The sequence below is a fragment of the Natator depressus genome, chromosome 24 (genome assembly GCF_965152275.1).
Source record: "Natator depressus isolate rNatDep1 chromosome 24, rNatDep2.hap1, whole genome shotgun sequence".
Taxonomy (NCBI): domain Eukaryota; kingdom Metazoa; phylum Chordata; order Testudines; family Cheloniidae; genus Natator; species Natator depressus.
Genome location: NC_134257.1, coordinates 11,704,964 through 11,723,049, shown reverse-complemented (window position 1 = coordinate 11,723,049; position 18,086 = coordinate 11,704,964). Strand labels below are relative to the sequence as shown.

The window sequence follows — 18,086 nt, the reverse complement described above, 5'->3', positions numbered from 1 at the left end:
ACCCACTCCGGGCCCTGGACAAGTGTGGCAAATAGACTTTACTGAGTTTCCCCAGACCCAAGGGTTCAAATATCTCCTTGTCATAGTGGATCGGTTCAGCGGATGGCCAGAAGCCTTCCCATGCCGTAACTGCACTGCCAAAACAGTGGCCCTCAAGTTTGTTAAGGAGATCATTCCTCTCTTTGGACTCCCCCTGTGGATGGAATCTGACAACGGGACACATTTCACGTCAAAAATCATTCAAAGCATCTCACATGCCTTACAGATCCCCTGGAAACTCCATATGCCCTGGAGACCGCAAGCCAGTGGGGTAGTGGAGCGTACTAATCAGACCCTTAAACGGCATCTCTCAAAAGTGTGCAAAGAAGCCTCACTGCGATGGACTGATGCTTTGCCCCTCGTCCTACTCCGTATCCGCGTTCTCCCTAAGGGTAGATTAGGGCTTAGTCCCTTTGAAATTATGTTTGGAAGGGCATGGCCTATGAATGGCACCCCGGTTCTGTCAGGGGAATGGGAGTTGGGTAATGTTTTTTTGTCACAGTATATGTGTTCCCTGTCTGCTGTTCTTTTGTCTCTTCAGAGGTATACCAAGGATTCCTAGCCTCTCCCCTTAGAATCTCCCGTCCACTCCTTACAGCCCGGTGACTCCGTGCTTGTTCGTACCTGGAAAGACGAGCCTCTCCAGGAAAAGTGGAAAGGACCCTATACCGTCCTGCTGATCTCCCATACAGCGGCAAAGATCGAGGGACACAAGAACTGGATCCATCACTCTCGTCTGAAGGCAGTACCCGCCCCCTCGTCAGCAGAACAGTGGACCGTCCAACCTGCTGACTCCTCATCTAGTGACAATCTTGGGCTAAAGCTACTGTTTAAAAAACACAAATAGTGGGCACCTTAATGCTAAAATGGGCCCATCCAGGTACTGGAGACCCTGGGTTAAAAAGACTCTGGTGATAATTAATTGGGTAACATTGTTATTCTCTGTATTGGTATTTCCAAACTGTGCATATCGGGAGCATAACTCCTTTGTTTCGCTTGCGCACCATGTTGCTACTTTAACAAACCAGACTGATTGCTGGGTATGTGCTCCAACTCCACTGTCCCCCAAAACGGGAATGCCCCTTGACATGCTGCCCCTGACCCTAGCAGAATTAGTCGCCACCAAAGAGCAGGAAAGAACGGACCCGCCGTTCTGGAATAAGATCTCTTTACAGCAGGCCACCTATCAGGACCAGGAATATTCAGTTGCAATACTCACTGAGGGAATGTTATGTTTTACCCGAAACCAATCTGATCACTATGGGCGTCCTGTGGGAAAAAGCTCCTGTGTTATTACACAGTGGGCTGATGGGTATTGGATAAAGACCGAAAGGGGAGGCCAACAGTGTGGGTGTAATGGTTCCTCCCCTTTTAGGGAAACTCTTACAAATACTCTTACCACAAAAGAGGGGTTTGGAAATATAACTTGCCGTCCAGTTAATATCTCCAGTGTAGCAAGCCAATGGTGGGTTTGTAGTGGTCCCTATGGTGAGTGTAATTTGAACGGCACAATTAGAAACGCCCCCACTTGTACCCAATCAGGAGGATGGGATGCCCCCTTAGGGGCATATGAACTGTTTGGAAAAACAGCCTTAAATATCCCAGGAATCCCCTTAAGAAACAGTCCTCACTGGGCCCTACAGGGTCACTGTATGTGGCCGAAAGGCTTACAAGGTGCTGCCAGCCAACTGCACAGGTAGCTGTTATATAGCTCATGGAGTTCCTCATCTGTCAATAATCTGCCACACTGCCCAAAGGAAAGACTGAAAATGCCTGAGACACCTCTGTTGAGTCACGAGAAAAGACCCTACGGCGACTGACTACGGCATTGGAGGGCAATATGAAGAATTCCCTCACAGCCGAGAAGCTTGTAGGGTGCTCTGTACTGGGAATAGCGCCACTGTTTACCGGGCCAGCCATGGCATGCATAGGCCGCTATACTGTAAGGCTGCAAATGGTACTTGAGAAAGTTGCCTTAGAGTTAGAGGACTCGGTTAGTGATTTAGGATCAGCAGTAAAAACATTAAATAAAGAGGTACAGCAGCTCAGGACGTTTTCCCTCTAAAACAGGCTGGCTTTGGACTATCTCTTGGCATCCCAAGGAGGGGTTTGTGCCCTTGTCGGGCCCCAATGTTGTGTATATGTAAATGATAGCAGTTATGAGATCTATGAAAAGGTGGTACAGGCTGAGGCCCATGCCCGAGCCGGAGCACAGGTTCCCTATACTGCCCCCGAGAGCGATTGGTTGCAAACCTTGTTTTCAGGCTGGGGTTGTCGTTTTGGCTTGGTGGTTTATTTAGCCTGCTATGGAAACTTCTTTTTCCTGTATTGCTTGTATTACTGGTATTATGCTGTGCAGTATCATGTGTCAGGGCCCTTTTGCAAAAGTTAATAAGTCATTCTCTTCAGGGCTATCACAAAGTGCTTATGCAAAGTCCTATTGTAAAGAAATAAGTAGCCCAAGTGAGAAAACTCGGAGCCAAGGCTGTTGAGTGTTTTCAAAGGAGGGAGTTGTTGGGGACACTGGGGCATGGCCCCTAGGTAACTCGAGGGGATGGAAGACCACGAGTGTCAATGAAGCCCCCTCGCACTAGGCCCAAGTGTCCTTGGCCCCCCCTCCTGCCTGGAGGCACTCGCAGCAGCTCTGCATACTAGGCCCAAGTGTCCTTGGCCCCCCCGCCTGGAGGCACACACAGCAGTTATGCTGAGAATCTGCAACAATATGCTGCAGAGTCAGACTGCCTGAAATTAAGCAAGGCCAAACAGGGCAGATATGGAAGAACAATGCTGAATAAAGCAGCTTTATGTATGGTTTAAGAAATGATACAGAGCACAAGGGAACTAGCTGGGAACTGGATTGGCTGGCTATATGGATACTTAGGGCAGCTTGCTATTGGATAAGTATGCTGGGGAAAAGGATGTATAAAAGCCTGTGTAACTTCCTGCTTTGGGTGCAGGATTTGAGATTTTATTCTCCCTGTACCTTTTTGCAGCTGCAAATAAATTTTTCTGCTTCTCCACCCTGTTGTGATTATTGGGTGTAGCACCCAACTCCAGCTGTTGTTTAGCCTCTCAGCACTGGGTGCCGACAACAAAACTAAGTTTCCTTTTACATCTTCTGGGCACTTCCCTTTCTCTGGAGGCGATCGGCATTATCGGGACAGGAGTGTATTCCTAACAGCCCAATAGCACCTTCTTTCAATGTGACTAGCTTGGAATGTGAGGATGTGACCGGTCGCTTCCCAGCTTATGGCTGCCTCTGTTGCTTAGTCAAAGGCCTTAGCCTAAGAACAGGGCCTCAGACTGTCACAGCAAGAGAAGGACCTTACACTGGCAGACAGTGATTTTGATTCTTTCTTTTATACCTCTAACTAGCCAAGTGATAAGAATACACCTAAATTCTTAAACTACAGGCCTTTGCAGACAGGCCTGAATATCTATATCTTAACAGCTGTTTCTTCAGTAACCAAGGCAGCCACTTGAGCTGGTGCCTTAAGCCCAGTGAACTCCAGGCAGGAAGCCTACCTTGCCCCTCCACAGCACTCTCCAGGCGCTGCTCTGTCCCAAAGGAAGGGGAATGCCACCATTCCCATGGTGCAGAGCCTGTAATCAGCACAGGACTTCCCTCAGGTCACACAGCAAGGGAGTGTCAGGACAAGAACTTGCCCCCTTGTCCTTCCCGATCCCCTGCTTCTCCATGTGCAAAATGGCACTGTCAGAGCTGGACCCTTCATTACAGATGGGGAAGCCAAGGGGCAGAAAGGCTGGCTAGGTACGCAGCTGAGTGCCCGGGATCTTGGGCTGGTCATGGCCAAGCCTCTCACAGTCTCAGCTTCCCCAGATGCGAAACTGGGCTAAGGATATTCACCTGCCTCATGATCAAATGCTTGCCAAGTGCAATATAATGGTTCAGGTCTCTAGATCAGTGGTTTTCAACCTGTGGGCTGCAGGCCCTGGGAGTCCACAGAGCATGTCTAAGGTTTCCAGAAGTCCACACTGCCATTTGAAATGAAAAAAGGTTGAAACCCACTGCTCTAGATCTAATGATGTCAGCACAGGCGCCTGATCTTCACCACTCAGCAGGGGAAACCTTTGGCCAATGCAGCATCTGGGGAGAACCAGACTGACAGAGGCAGACAGATACTGTGAGAGGCACCTTGCCATCACCACCTCATAGAGTGATAGCTCAGCTCTGGGGCTTCGCCCTGGAGGTTCAGGCCTTTGTGGCCCCAGACTGGGCAGGGAGCATGCACCCGGTTCTCCAGGGTGCACTGCTTCCCCTTTGCTGCCAGCAGCAATTCACAGTGTGGATCTCTAAAGCTCTGGGGTTTGAGCTGGGCCTCGCAGGGAGACCTGCCCCCTCTGTGTGTCACCAGGACGTTCAAGGCCAGCCAGGGCTCTTCTGCACAGCCCAGGATTTGGGAGGTAAGTGTAACAGCATTTGTATAGGGGACAGCATTTGTCTCAGCAATTCATGTCCTAGCTGCACTGACAGAGCCTGACTCTCTTCACAAGCAGGGCAGGAGTCAAGGCCCAGAGCTTTGGCTTGGGGATGGGGCTTGGGGGAAAGGCTTAGTTAAATGGGGAGCGCCTCTCACTGCCAGGACATGCCGCGTGGTGTTTGTGGGTATTTCTCTCTCTCTCTCACACACACACACACACACACACACACACACACACACACACACACACAGTCTATGTAACAGGCAATGAGTACAACAAATACTGAGACTGCTGTGTGCATGGGGAGTGTCTCTGTCAGTGGGCACAGCTGGCTAGGCTGGGCCCCACCCTGCACAGGAAGGGGTTGATAATGGCTGTTGCCCCATGAACAGCATGAAATTGGCTTGAACAGGCAATTCCAGACTCCGCCCCGGAACGGGATTGGTTGGACATGTTTCCTCTTCCACCTCCACTCAGGGATAAATCAGGTCCCTGCACCGCGGCAGGTTTCGGGGCAGAGCAGCCCAAGGCTTCCCATCTCCCTTCTCCACATGTCTCCCCTCTGGGTCGCTCTGCAGGTGAAGAACATGGAGAAGCTGCAGCTTTGACTCCTCGTCCTCGCTGGCCTCTTGGGAGCCATCGCCCAGGAAGATCCTGCTGCACAGGGTGATCAGGCCGGAGTTGGTTAGGGCTCTAGACTTGGAGACTTCAGTTAAATCTTGAGTTAGGTGAGCTACCAGGGGGGCATTACAGACTCAAATCAGACTACAGAGAAGCACAGGCAAATCTCTCCGGTGCGGGAAAGACCCCTGCATTTTGTCAATCTTGGGGCAAATGCTGGAAGACTCATACTGCGCCAGTTAAATGTCTTGTGAGTTTCTAATAATTATAGATGGTTTTCTAACATAAGGCAACTTTGTACAGTATCTTCCAGTGGCTAACGGTGAATTAATTGGTCGCTGCACAAAAAGTGATAGTCTGGATGCAAATGATCACAACCTAATTGCTACATTTGTTATTTGCAAACACAATACAGTCATAAAGACATTTGGCACCCTAAAGAGGCCAATTTTCCAAATGTGAAAACAATCATGAGCTAAATTGATTGGGAGGAAAAAATTAAAAGGCAAAATGTGAGCAATAATTGGGGGTTGTTTAGAATCTTTTGTTAGATTCTAAAAAGTCACAATTACAAAGAAGACTAAAAAAAGCATCCTGGATAAAAAAGGAAGTGAAAGCAGAAAGGCCCAGGTTTTAAAAACAAGTTTGCAGAGGCGAGCCAGGAACATTATAACAAAGGTGGGGCAGAAGAGTCTGTCTAAGACCCAGTGTTCCAAAGTGCTGTAAGAGCCATGCTGTAAGGGGCCAGATGCGCTGCATCCGAGAGTGCTAAAGGAGTTGGCTGATGTGATTGCAGAGCCATTGGCCATTATCTTTGAAAACTCATGGCGATCGGAGGAGGTCCTGGACGACTGGACAGCAAGTTAAGGAAGTATGGGCTAGATGAATGCACTATAAGGTGGGTAGAAAGCTGGCTAGATTGTCGGGCTCAATGGGTAGTGATAAATGGCTCCATGTCTAGTTGGCAGCCGGTGTCAAGTGGAGTGCCCCAGGGGTCGGTCCTGGGGCCGGTTTTGTTCAATATCTTCATAAATGATCTGGAGGATGGTGTGGATTGCACTCTCAGCAAATTTGCAGATGATACTAAACTGGGAGGAGTGGTAGATACGCTGGAGGGGAGGGATAGGATACAGAAGGACCTAGACAAATTGGAGGATTGGGCCAAAAGAAATCTGATGAGGTTCAATAAGGATAAGTGCAGGGTCCTGCACTTAGGATGGAAGAATCCAATGCACCGCTACAGACTAGGGACCGAATGGCTAGGCAGCAGTTCTGCGGAAAAGGACCTAGGGGTGACAGTGGACGAGAAGCTGGATATGAGTCAACAGTGTGCCCTTGTTGCCAAGAAGGCCAATGGCATTTTGGGATGTATAAGTAGGGGCATAGCGAGCAGATCGAGGGACGTGATCGTTCCCCTCTATTCGACACTGGTGAGGCCTCATCTGGAGTACTGTGTCCAGTTTTGGGCCCCACACTACAAGAAGGATGTGGATAAATTGGAGAGAGTCCAGCGAAGGGCAACAAAAATGATTAGGGGTCTAGAGCACATGACTTATGAGGAGAGGCTGAGGGAGCTGGGATTGTTTAGTCTGCAGAAGAGAAGAATGAGGGGGGATTTGATAGCTGCTTTCAACTACCTGAAAGGGGGTTCCAAAGAGGATGGCTCTAGACTGTTCTCAATGGTAGCAGATGACAGAACGAGGAGTAATGGTCTCAAGTTGCAATGGGGGAGGTTTAGATTGGATATTTAGGAAAAACTTTTTCACTAAGAGGGTGGTGAAACACTGGAATGCGTTACCTAGGGAGGTGGTAGAATCTCCTTCCTTAGAGGTTTTTAAGGTCAGGCTTGACAAAGCCCTGGCTGGGATGATTTAACTGGGAATTGGTCCTGCTTCGAGCAGGGGGTTGGACTAGATGACCTTCTGGGGTCCCTTCCAACCCTGATATTCTATGATTCTATGATATTCTATGACTGGAAAAAGGCTAATGTAGTGCCCATCTTTTAAAAAGGGAAGAAGGAGAATCTGGGGAACTACAGGCCAGTCAGCCTCACCTCAGTCCCTGGAAAAATCATGGAGAACGTCCTCAAGGAATCAATTCTGAAACACTTAGAGGAGAGGAAAGTGATCAGGAACAGTCAGCATGGATTCACCAAGGGAAAGTCATGCCTGACTAATCTAACTGCCTTCTATGACGACATAACTGGCTCTGGGGATGAGGGGAAAGCAGTGGACGTGTTGTTCCTTGACTTTAGCAAAGCTTTTGACAAAGTCTCCCACAGTATTCTTGCCAGCAAGTTAAAGAAGTATGGGCTGGATGAATGGACTGTAAGGAGGATAGAAAGCTGGCTAGATCGTTGGGCTCAACAGGTAGTGATCAATGGCTCCATCTCTAGTTGGCAGCTGGTATCAAGCGGAGTGCCCCATGGGTCAGTCCTGGGGCCAGTTTTGTTCAATATCTTCATTAATGATCTGGAGGATGGTGTGGATTGCACCCTCAGCAAGTTTGCAGATGACACGAAACTGGGAGGAGAGGTAGATACGCTAGAGGGTAGGGATAGGATACAGAGGGCCCTAGACAAATTAGAGGATTGGGCCAAAAGAAATCTGATGAGGTTCAATTCAACAAGGACAAGTGCAGAGTCCTGCACTTAGGACGGAAGAATCCCATGCACCGCTACAGACTAGGGACCGAATGGCTCGGCAGCAGTTCTGCAGAAAAGGACCTAGGGGTCACAGTGGACGAGAAGCTTGATATGAGTCAAAGTGTGCCCTTGTTGCCAAGAAGGCCAATGGCATTTTGGGATGTATACGTAGGGGCATTGCCAGCAGATCGAGGGACGTGATCATTCCCCTCTATTCAACATTGGTGAGGTCTCATTTGGAGTACTGTGTCCAGTTTTGGGCCCCACACTACAAGAAGGATGTGGAAAAATTGGAAAGAGTCCAGCGGAGGGCAACAAAAATGATTAGGGGACTGGAACACATGACTTATGAGGAGAGGCGGAGGGAACTGGGATTGTTTAGTCTGCAGAAGAGAAGAATGAGGGGGGATTTGATAGCTGCTTTCAACTACCTGAAAGGGGGTTCCAAAGAGGATGGATCTAGACTGTTCTCAGTGGTAGCAGATGACAGAACGAGGAGTAATGGTCTCAAGTTGCAGTGGGGGAGCTTTAGGTTGGATATTAGGAAAAACTTTTTCACTAGGAGGGTGGTGAAGCACTGGAATGCGTTACCTAGGGAAGTGGTGGAATCTCCTTCCTTAGAGGTTTTTAAGGTCAGGCTTGACAAAGCCCTGGCTGGGATGATTTAGTTGGGGATCGGTCCTGCTTTGAGCAGGGGGTTGGACTAGATGACCTCCTGAGGTCCCTTCCAACCCTGATATTCTATGATTCTATGTGTATGCTGACATTGTCCTGAACGTGGGGCTGCCTCACCAGGGCCAGGGTGGTACAAAGCTGAGGTCACCTGGTCAAGGGGCTCCAGAGATGTGGTGTCAGGGTAGAAGGAACCTACCAGTAGAACTTCCTTGTTCTAATAACTTGTTTTTTCACATATCTGTGGGAGGCTCAAACAATGGCCCTGATCTGCCCCAGACTGGGATAACCAGATTTGAGCTCTGCTTCCCCAACACAGAGCTGGGCACTAGCTATTGTTACAAAGTTATTTGCTAGTCTGTCCTGCTCTAAACATTGGCATGTATCTGCAATATGTGCCAGAGGAGTGATTAGCATGTGCATGGTGAGATGGAGCATGTCAGGCCTTGGGTCCTGTGTGGTGGTACTCAACTGTGTTGCAGAGAGGTGTTTATGCTGCAGTCACTGGGTGACTTAGGGGCCCAGGTAGTACACTATGCTCCCAAGAGTGCTGTGTTCTAGGCCTGCCCTTCGCAAGTTTCTGCAAATGTTGCTGTGTGTGTTACTACTCAGCATGTTTAGCTGGACCTTAACCAATCATTTTACTAAAATTTTACTACCCAATCCTAATACAGTGTAACAAAATTCTTTAACCAATCCTACCCCACCACCTTAATTGATTTACTCCTAGCAAAATTAATTATGTAACAGACAGAAACAATCAAAGAACCAGACAGAGATCATACAGACAAACAATAGGGAAGTAGGGACCATAAAGACAAAACAATAAAGAAATCAGAATTTCACAACCACAACTCTTCATAAATTATTCTTGCCAGACAGAATACTATCAAACGAAGTTTTCTTTAGCCATCTTAAGATCGGTTTCTTTACCTGGTGATAGTGGGTGCTATTAGGACAGGATCTCCTTCTTAACAGCCCAATATTACAGTGTTTTAATGTAATTTTGATGGAATATGAGGATGTGACTTCCTGCTTCTTAGCAAGTGGCTGCTGCTCTTCTAATCTGGCTGCAGACAAAGGCCTTAGGCCTTACAATATGGCTACAAGCCTTACAATTAGGGTAACCAGGTGCCCAGTTTTCAACTGGAACACCCGGTCAAAAAGGGACCATGGCGGCCATTAAAAGTCCGGTCAGTGGTGCTGCCGGGCTAAGACAGGCTAGTCCCTACCCGTTCTGGCACCATGCTGCACCCCAGAAGCAGCCAACAGACACATTTTTGTCCCCTGCACAAATTCTGCCCATTCCTTCCCTTTGATTTGCCCCCCTCTTCCCACCTTCTGCCTTCCCCTCCTACCCCAAACCCGTTTATAGCAGAGAGCAGGTTCTGATAGCAAGTGAGGGCAGAGTGATGGCAGTGGCTTCAGCAGATATCACAGAGCATCCTCAGATTGCTCCAGCCTGCTCAGTCAGAGCAAAGGTGCAGATTAGCTATGGTTCAGGCTTTCTGTTCAAGCGCTGATTTTAATACTCTAAAATCCACACGCCTCGGGTCCCATTTTCAAAAGTGACAAGGCCCTTAGGACCCTGAGTCTAACAGAGAGTCAGTCATGTCTGTGGCTCAGTGACACACCTAAAAATGGGATTTAGGCTCTTAAGTCACTTAAGTGCTTTTGAAAATTTTACCCTGATCTTGATGTAAAGATTCTGGGGGTAGAAAATTTACTGCACTCCTTAGTGAGCTGTTCCCATGGCTAATCGCCCCACTGTTCAAAATGTGCATTTTATGAGACACGGTTGTGACAAGCAGGCTCACAAGCAGATAAGGGGGCACCACTTTCCACCCTTAATCCGAAGGGTTTCACACACAACCTAGAGCCACTGAGCAGGTCTCCCAAGTTAAACGCCATTGAGCATGGTCATGGAGCAATATGAGGGGGTGTTCACACCACACTAGCCCACAAAGGGTTAATGTGGCTCAGCAGGTTTAAGTAACCTTATAAGCCCACCTCTCTTAGGCTTCTGCTCCCACACCCCACTGGGTACCCCCTTCCTTCAGGGCCAGGATCCCAGGGCTTCTCCTCTCCCCCCAGGTCACCTCCTTTCCCTCTCTAAGCCCAAAAAGTGACTTCAGGCTTCCACGCTGCATCCCCCTTTCTGCTGCCAGCTTCCTGGCTTTATAGGAGCCTTACCTGATCCTGCTCAGCTGGACTCCCTCCTCAATCAGGGCTTGTCCATCAAGCCTAACTCTCCCTCAGATGGGTTTAATCAGGTTATTTAACCCTCTCTGAGCCACATTAACCCTTTGTGGACTAGTGTGAGGTGAACACCCCATCGCAGGCAGGCGCTTCTAAACCTCCTGCCTTCTGGGTGGTCCGTGGGAGGGACTCAGATGGCATGAGGGATAAAGGAGGGATTTACGGGAATACGGACTGTCCATTGGTCAAAAAGGGTTGAGCTGGCATTTGGCAATGACTGCACAGCCTGCTCTCTGATTGGCGGGGGGAGGTGTGGGCCATACATTGTTCACACTTTGACACGCGAGGGTTACTGGGGTGTGGAAGTGGAAGAGCAGATGGTGCTGAGGGCCAAGACTGAGGAGTCCAGGGCAAGCTGCAGAGCGGCGCAAGCACTGGAATGAAGAGCAGAGTCTGTAGTGAGGGGGCTGAGTAGTGATACCATCACACCAGTACCAACATCCAACATGTCCTTCATCTCTCCCAGACCTTTATCGAAAGGTGTTTGTCTTCCGGAAGGACGCTAGCGATGCCCATGTGGTTGTGAAGCCGGAACCGGAGTGGCTGCTGCAGAACTTCACCGTGTGTCTGAGATCCTTCACTGATCTGACTCAGCCATACAGCCTCTTCTCCTATGCCACCAAAGCCCAGGACAACGAGATCCTGCTCTTCAAACCCCAAACCCAGGGAGTACGGACTATACGTGGGGGGGGGGGGGCGGGAATTTGTGACTTTCAGAGTCCCAGAGAACTGTATGGACTGGGAGCACGTCTGTGCTGGCTGGGAATCCATCACGGGCATAGCCGAGTTCTGGGTGAACGGGAAGCCCTTACCCAGGAAGGGCCTGCAGAAAGGCTACTCCGTCAGTGCCAAGGCTGTGATCATCCTGCGGCAGGAGCAGGACTCCTTCGAAGGCAGGTTTGATTTATATAATTCTTTTACAGGTGAAATGACTGATGTGTACATGTGGGGGTATGGTCTGTCACCAGGTAAAATGAGAGGTGCATATCAGTCTCTGCAGCTGCCCCCCTGCGCCCTGGGCTGGAGGAACTTAAGCTATGAAATAAAAGGTGATGTGGTTGTGAAGCCCAGACTGAGAGACACGCTGATCATATGAGCACAGGCTGCAAATGGGCACAGTGCAGCCAGGGCTGGCTCCAGGCACCAGCGAAGGAAGCAGGTGCCTGGGGCAGTCAATAGAAAGGGGCAGCACTCCGTCCATCATCGGGGCGGCATGTCCGGGTCTTCGGTGGCAATTCGGCAGCGGGCCCTGCAGTCCCTCACTTCCTCTTCGGCGACACTTCGGCGGCAGCTCAACCAGGCTTGGTTTTTTTAGTTTTTTTCCTTCGTTGCTTAGGGCGTCAAAAAAGCTAGAGCTGGCCCTGGGTGCAGCCCCAGCCCAAAGCCATGGAGCTCCAACTCCGGCTGTCTCATTTCAGAGAGGTTGACCTCGCTCAGGGCGTGCTCTCCGCGTCTAAACCATGATGATTCTGACATAAAGGAGAATGTGATCTTCTGCACCTCTGGTGTTCATGTCATTCCTTGTCACACACACGGGGAGAAAGCATAGAGCTGGGAAAGACCATGAGGTCCAATCTAGCTCAGGGCCAGATTAAGAAGGTTCAGGGTACTGGGCACAGAATATCCTGAGCGTCCCCCACCCCTGAGGCCTCCCCTTCATGTTTTAAATATTTTAGGAAGGACGCAGGGGGGCTCAGTTTCAGATTTTGCCTCAGGGCCCCAGAAACTTTTGTGCTATGCCCCCAGCTTTGGAACAGTCTCTTGGAGGAACTCCTCTGATGTGCTGGACCCCCAGAGACTCTCATGTGTCCTTCAGGGTCACCCACACAGCCTCACTGCCTCCTGACTCTGAACCTCTGGGCTCCAGCTCCTGCTTCATGGGTGAGCTCTGCTCAGTGAGTCTGACTGAGACAGACCCCTGGGAGAGACTTGTCCACTCTGCAGGGATTGATGCACCTCACACAGCAAAACCAGTGACGCTCTGTCAGGGAGTCGTCAGGCTGATGCTCTGGATCTGCTCCATATGAAGCCAGCCAGGACTCTGGGGGAGCCTCCTCTCTCTGAGCGTACTGTCTCCAGGGCAAGAAGCTTACACAGCTTTGACCTTCCTGGGTCTGACCTCAGAGCATTCAGCATCCCTTTCCGCACTGTGCATTTCCCGCAGCGAGTCTGCCTGGGGAAACCAGAGGACCCTGTACCCCAACTCCGCAGTCAGCAGTGACTCTCAACCAGCATTGCAAAAAAAAAGGGTTTATTATTCGACAGGAACAAATCATAGAATCATAGAATATCAGGGTTGGAAGGGACCTCAGGAGGTCATCTAGTCCAACCCCCTGCTCAAAGCAGGACCAATCCCCAATTAAATCATCCCAGCCAGGGCTTTGTCAAGCCTGACCTTAAAAACTTCTAAGGAAGGAGATTCTACCACCTCCCTAGGTAACGCATTCCAGTGTTTCACCACCCTCCTAGTGAAAAAGATTTTCCTAATATCCAACCTAAAGCTCCCCCACTGCAACTTGAGACCATTACTCCTTGTCCTGTCATCTTCTACCACTGAGAATAGTCTAGAACCATCCTCTTTGGAACCACCTCTCAGGTAGTTGAAAGCAGCTATCAAATCCCCCCTCATTCTTCTCTTCTGCAGACTAAACAATCCCAGTTCCCTCAGCCTCTCCTCATAAGTCATGTGTTCCAGACCCTTAATCATTTTTGTTGCCCTTCGCTGGACTCTCTCCAATTTATCCACATCCTTCTTGTAGTGTGGGGCCCAAAACTGGACACAGTACTCCAGATGAGGCCTCACCAATGTCGAATAGAGGGGAACGATCACGTCCCTCGATCTGCTCGCTATGCCCCTACTTATATATCCCAAAATGCCATTGGCCTTCTTGGCAACAAGGGCACACTGCTGACTCATATCCAGCTTCTCGTCCACTGTAACCCCTAGGTCCTTTTCCGCAGAACTGCTGCCTAGCCATTCGGTCCCTAGTCTGTAGCTGTGCATTGGGTTCTTCCGTCCTAAGTGCAGGACCCTGCATTTATCCTTATTGAACCTCATCAGGTTTCTTTTGGCCCAATCCTCCAATTTGTCTAGGACCCTCTGTATCCTATCTCTGCCCTCCAACGTATCTACCACTCCTCCCAGTTTAGTATCATCCGCAAATTTGCTAAGAGTGCAATCCACACCATCCTCCAGATCATTTATGAAGATATTGAACAAAACCGGCCCCAGGACCGACCCCTGGGGCACTCCACTTGACACCGGCTGCCAACTAGACATGGAGCCATTGATCACTACCCATTGAGCCCGACAATCTAGCCAACTTTCTACCCACCTTATAGTACATTCATCCAGCCCATACTTCTTTAACTTGCCGACAAGAATACTGTGGGAGACAGTGTCAAAAGCTTTGCTAAAGTCAAGAAACAATACATCCACTGCTTTCCCTTCATCCACAGAATCAGTAATCTCATCATAGAAGGCGATTAGATTAGTCAGGCATGACCTTCCCTTGGTGAATCCATGCTGACTGTTCCTGATCACTTTACTCTCCTGTAAGTGCTTCAGGATTGATTCCTTGAGGACCTGCTCCATGATTTTTCCGGGGACTGAGGTGAGGCTGACTGGCCTGTAGTTCCCAGGATCCTCCTTCTTCCCTTTTTTAAAGATTGGCACTACATTAGCCTTTTTCCAGTCATCTGGGACTTCCCCTGTTCGCCACAAGTTTTCAAAGATAATGGCCAATGGCTCTGCAATCACATCCGCCAATTCCTTTAGCACTCTCGGATGCAACTCGTCCGGCCCCATGGACTTGTGCACGTCCAGCTTTTCTAAATAGTCCCTAACCACCTCTTTCTCCACAGAGGGCAGGCCATCTACTCCCCATGTTGCGATGCCCAGCGCAGCAGTCTGGGAGCTGTCCTTGTTAGTGAAGACAGAGGCAAAAAAAGCATTGAGCACATTAGCTTTTTCCACATCCTCTGTCACTAGGTTGCCTCCCTCATTCAGTAAGGGGCCCACACTTTCCTTGGCTTTCTTCTTGTTGCCAACATACCTGAAGAAACCCTTCTTGTTACTCTTGACATCTCTTGCTAGCTGCAGCTCCAGGTGCGATTTGGCCCTCCTGATTTCATTCCTACATGCCCGAGCAATATTTTTATACTCTTCCCTGGTCATATGTCCAAACTTCCACTTCTTGTAAGCTTCTTTTTTATGTTTAAGATCCGCTAGGATTTCACCATTAAGCCAAGCTGGTCGCCTGCCATATTTACTATTCTTTCGACTCATCGGGATGGTTTGTCCCTGTAACCTCAACAGGGATTCCTTGAAATACAGCCAGCTCTCCTGGACTCCTTTCCCCTTCATGTTAGTCCCCCAGGGGATCTTACCCATCTGCTCTCTGAGGGAGTCAAAGTCTGCTTTCCTGAAGTCCAGGGTCCGTATCCTGCTGCTTACCTTTCTTCCCTGTGTCAGGATCCTGAACTCGACCATCTCATGGTCACTGCCTCCCAGATTCCCATCCACTTTTGCTTCCCCCACTAATTCTTCCCTGTTTGTGAGCAGGAGGTCAAGAAAAGCTCCCCCCCTAGTTGGCTCGTCTAGCACTTGCACCAGGAAATTGTCCCCTACGCTTTCCAAAAACTTCCTGGATTGTCTATGCACCGCTGTATTGCTCTCCCAGCAAATATCAGGAAAATTAAAGTCACCCAAGCATAGAACAGAGTTTGTTAGCCCAGAAATCAGTGACTTTCAGCCAAGTCCATCTTGGGGGGACTCCGGGCTGGACGCCCTGGACTCCCCGCTCTGAGTCCCAAAATGCAGACTACCCAGCTTCCAGCAACCCGAACCCGTTGCTCCTCCTCCTGGCCTTTGTCCCATTTCCCATGTCACCTGGTTGCATCCCCCTCCTGGAGCTCAGGTTATGAAGGGCACTGGCCATAGCATACATGCAGGCAGCTGGAGCAGCCTTATCTGTCCACGCGGGTCTCAGCAAAAGTCACACCCTTATTCCCATCACCTAAGCATTGGTGCAACACAGAGGGAACCTGAGGCACACACAGCATTCATGCAAAACAGTAAGACTCACATAGGCTGACATACAACATAACAAGGGAAAATTCCCACTTTGTCACACACACACACACACACACACACACACACACACACACACACAGAGCATTTCCAAAACAGCCGGGTTTATTAGTCAGCTGGAACACAGCAGAAGGAGGCCGTAGATTAGCACAGAGACAAGAAGCCATTCTTGTCAGCTCAGAGCCCAGTCACACTGTAGCATAGGTGCCGACTCCGTGGGGAAAATAGTGGGTGCTTGGCACCCACCAGCCACCCGCCAATCAGCTGTTCGGCAGGCCCTACTGATCAGCTCCTCCCCCTCCTCCTGCCTGCTGCCAATCAGCTGTTCGGCAGAGGCAGGAGGTGCTGTGGGGGTGGGAAGAGGCGGAGTCAGGTTAGGGTACACTCGTGGCGGGGAGTTGGGAACAGAACCGGGAAGAGGCAGAGTGAGGGTGGGGCCTCGGGGGAAGGGGTGGAGTGGGGGCGGGGCCTTGGGGCCTAGCGTAGGAGGAGCATTCTCCCCCCGCCCCCCTGCAGGAAAAACTGAAAGTCAGCGCCTGTGCGCTGTAGTGAAGCCCATGTTCGGACTCTATCTGTTTATGTCTGATTTCCTTAGTCAGTTCCCAGGTGAGAGAGATCCCAGCTTTCTCCAGGAGCCAGCACTTCTCCCTCACCTCCCAGTCCTTTGTTCTCCAGCTGGGCTGTTTGCTCAGCTTCCCTGCTGAGATGTGGGGCATTGGTTGGCTGGTGTCAATATGTAAGAATAAAGCCTTTGTCTGCAGCCATATTGTAAGGCCTAAAGCCTAAGGCCTCCGTCTGCAGCCAGATTAAAAGAGCAGCTGAGCAGTAGCCATTAGCTGAGAAGCAGGAAGTTACCTCCTCACATTCCATCTAAATTACATTAAAACTAATGACAGGTTTCAGAGTAGCAGCCGTGTTAGTCTGTATCCGCAAAAAGAAAAGGAGTACTTGTGGCACCTTAGAGACTAACACATTTATTTGAGCATAAGCTTTCGTGAGCTACAGCTCACTTCATTGGATGCATTCAGTGGAAAATACCTCTGAATGCATCCGATGAAGTGAGCTGTAGCTCACGAAAGCTTATGCTCAAATAAATTGGTTAGTTTCTAAGGTGCTACAAGTCCTCCTTTTCTTTTTATTAAAACTAATGTAATATCAGGCTGTTAAGAAGGAGATCCTGTCCTAATTGCACCCATTATCACCAGATAAAGAAACAGATATTAAGATGGCTAAAGTAAACTTAGTCTGACAGCATCCTGTCTGGCAAGAAACCACTAATCAATAGTTGTGGTTGTGAAATCCTCATTTCTTTATTGTTTTGTCATTATGGTCCCCACTTCCCTATTGTTTATCTGTATGGTCTCTGTCTGGTTCTTTAATTGTTACTGTCTGTTACATAATTAATTTTGCTAGGTGTAAATTAATTAAGGTGGTGGGGTATGATTGATTAGAGAATCACTATGTTAGGATTGGTTAGTAAAATTTATGTATAATGATTGGTTAAGGTACAGCTAAAAAGGACTCAAGTTTCACTATATCAACTGGGGTCCAAAAGGAAATTCTTTGGAACCAACTCCAGGACACAGCCCCAAGATCAGAGTTGCCAGACCTCAACACTCTGCCAATGATTCTGTGCAGAAACTGGAGTCCCTCAGGTGGACCTGATCCTGACTGGCCAGCAAGGAAAAGTTTATCTGTATTATTGGGAGTGGTGAGCACGGTATGTGTAGCATGTGCAGTCTGTTTTGGGGGATTGTTAATAAATAGAGGTTAAGTAGGATATTACTGTATAAGGCTCTTTCACTGGTAAAAGACCCCATAAACCCACAAAAGATTAAGCCCTGAGTCCACAGGGAAAGGGTGTTTTCCCGGAGCCCACGGAAGGGTGAAGTTAGGTGCTTTTTGCCTGGAGCCCTAGGAACTGGGAAAGGGTGAGGGTGCCTAAATTAAGAGGGTTACGTCTTGAGCCCTAGGAAGTGGGTAAAGGTGGATGCCCTTGAATGTGTGAGTAACAGAGAATTTTGTGCCCGTACCAAATTTGGTGGAGAATGCCTGAGCAGCCTAAGGTCTTTTGGACTGAACTGATAGAATCTAACAGAGTAAATAATAGCAAAGTACCTGCGCCTTCTGTCAGAAAGGGTCGCTACCTATCTGACAGAATGACCACCCCAGAGCAACAAGAGAGAAAGGGAAAGAAGAAAAGAGACCAGAAGGGTTGGGGGCTAGTTGAGGAGCCCACCCTCCTTGCTAAATGGTTAGTGGGACAAAGCCTGTGGGAAGGGGCAGTTCAGCAAAGAAAGCAGGATCGGGCCCAGA

The 18,086-nt window shown here is 49.3% G+C and overlaps 1 pseudogene; it reads left to right on the top strand.

Annotated features, from left to right (window-relative positions):
- Window positions 1-5,069: 5,069 nt before the first annotated feature.
- Window positions 5,070-11,774, top strand: LOC141977497 (serum amyloid P-component-like; annotated as a pseudogene).
- Window positions 11,775-18,086: the final 6,312 nt, after the last annotated feature.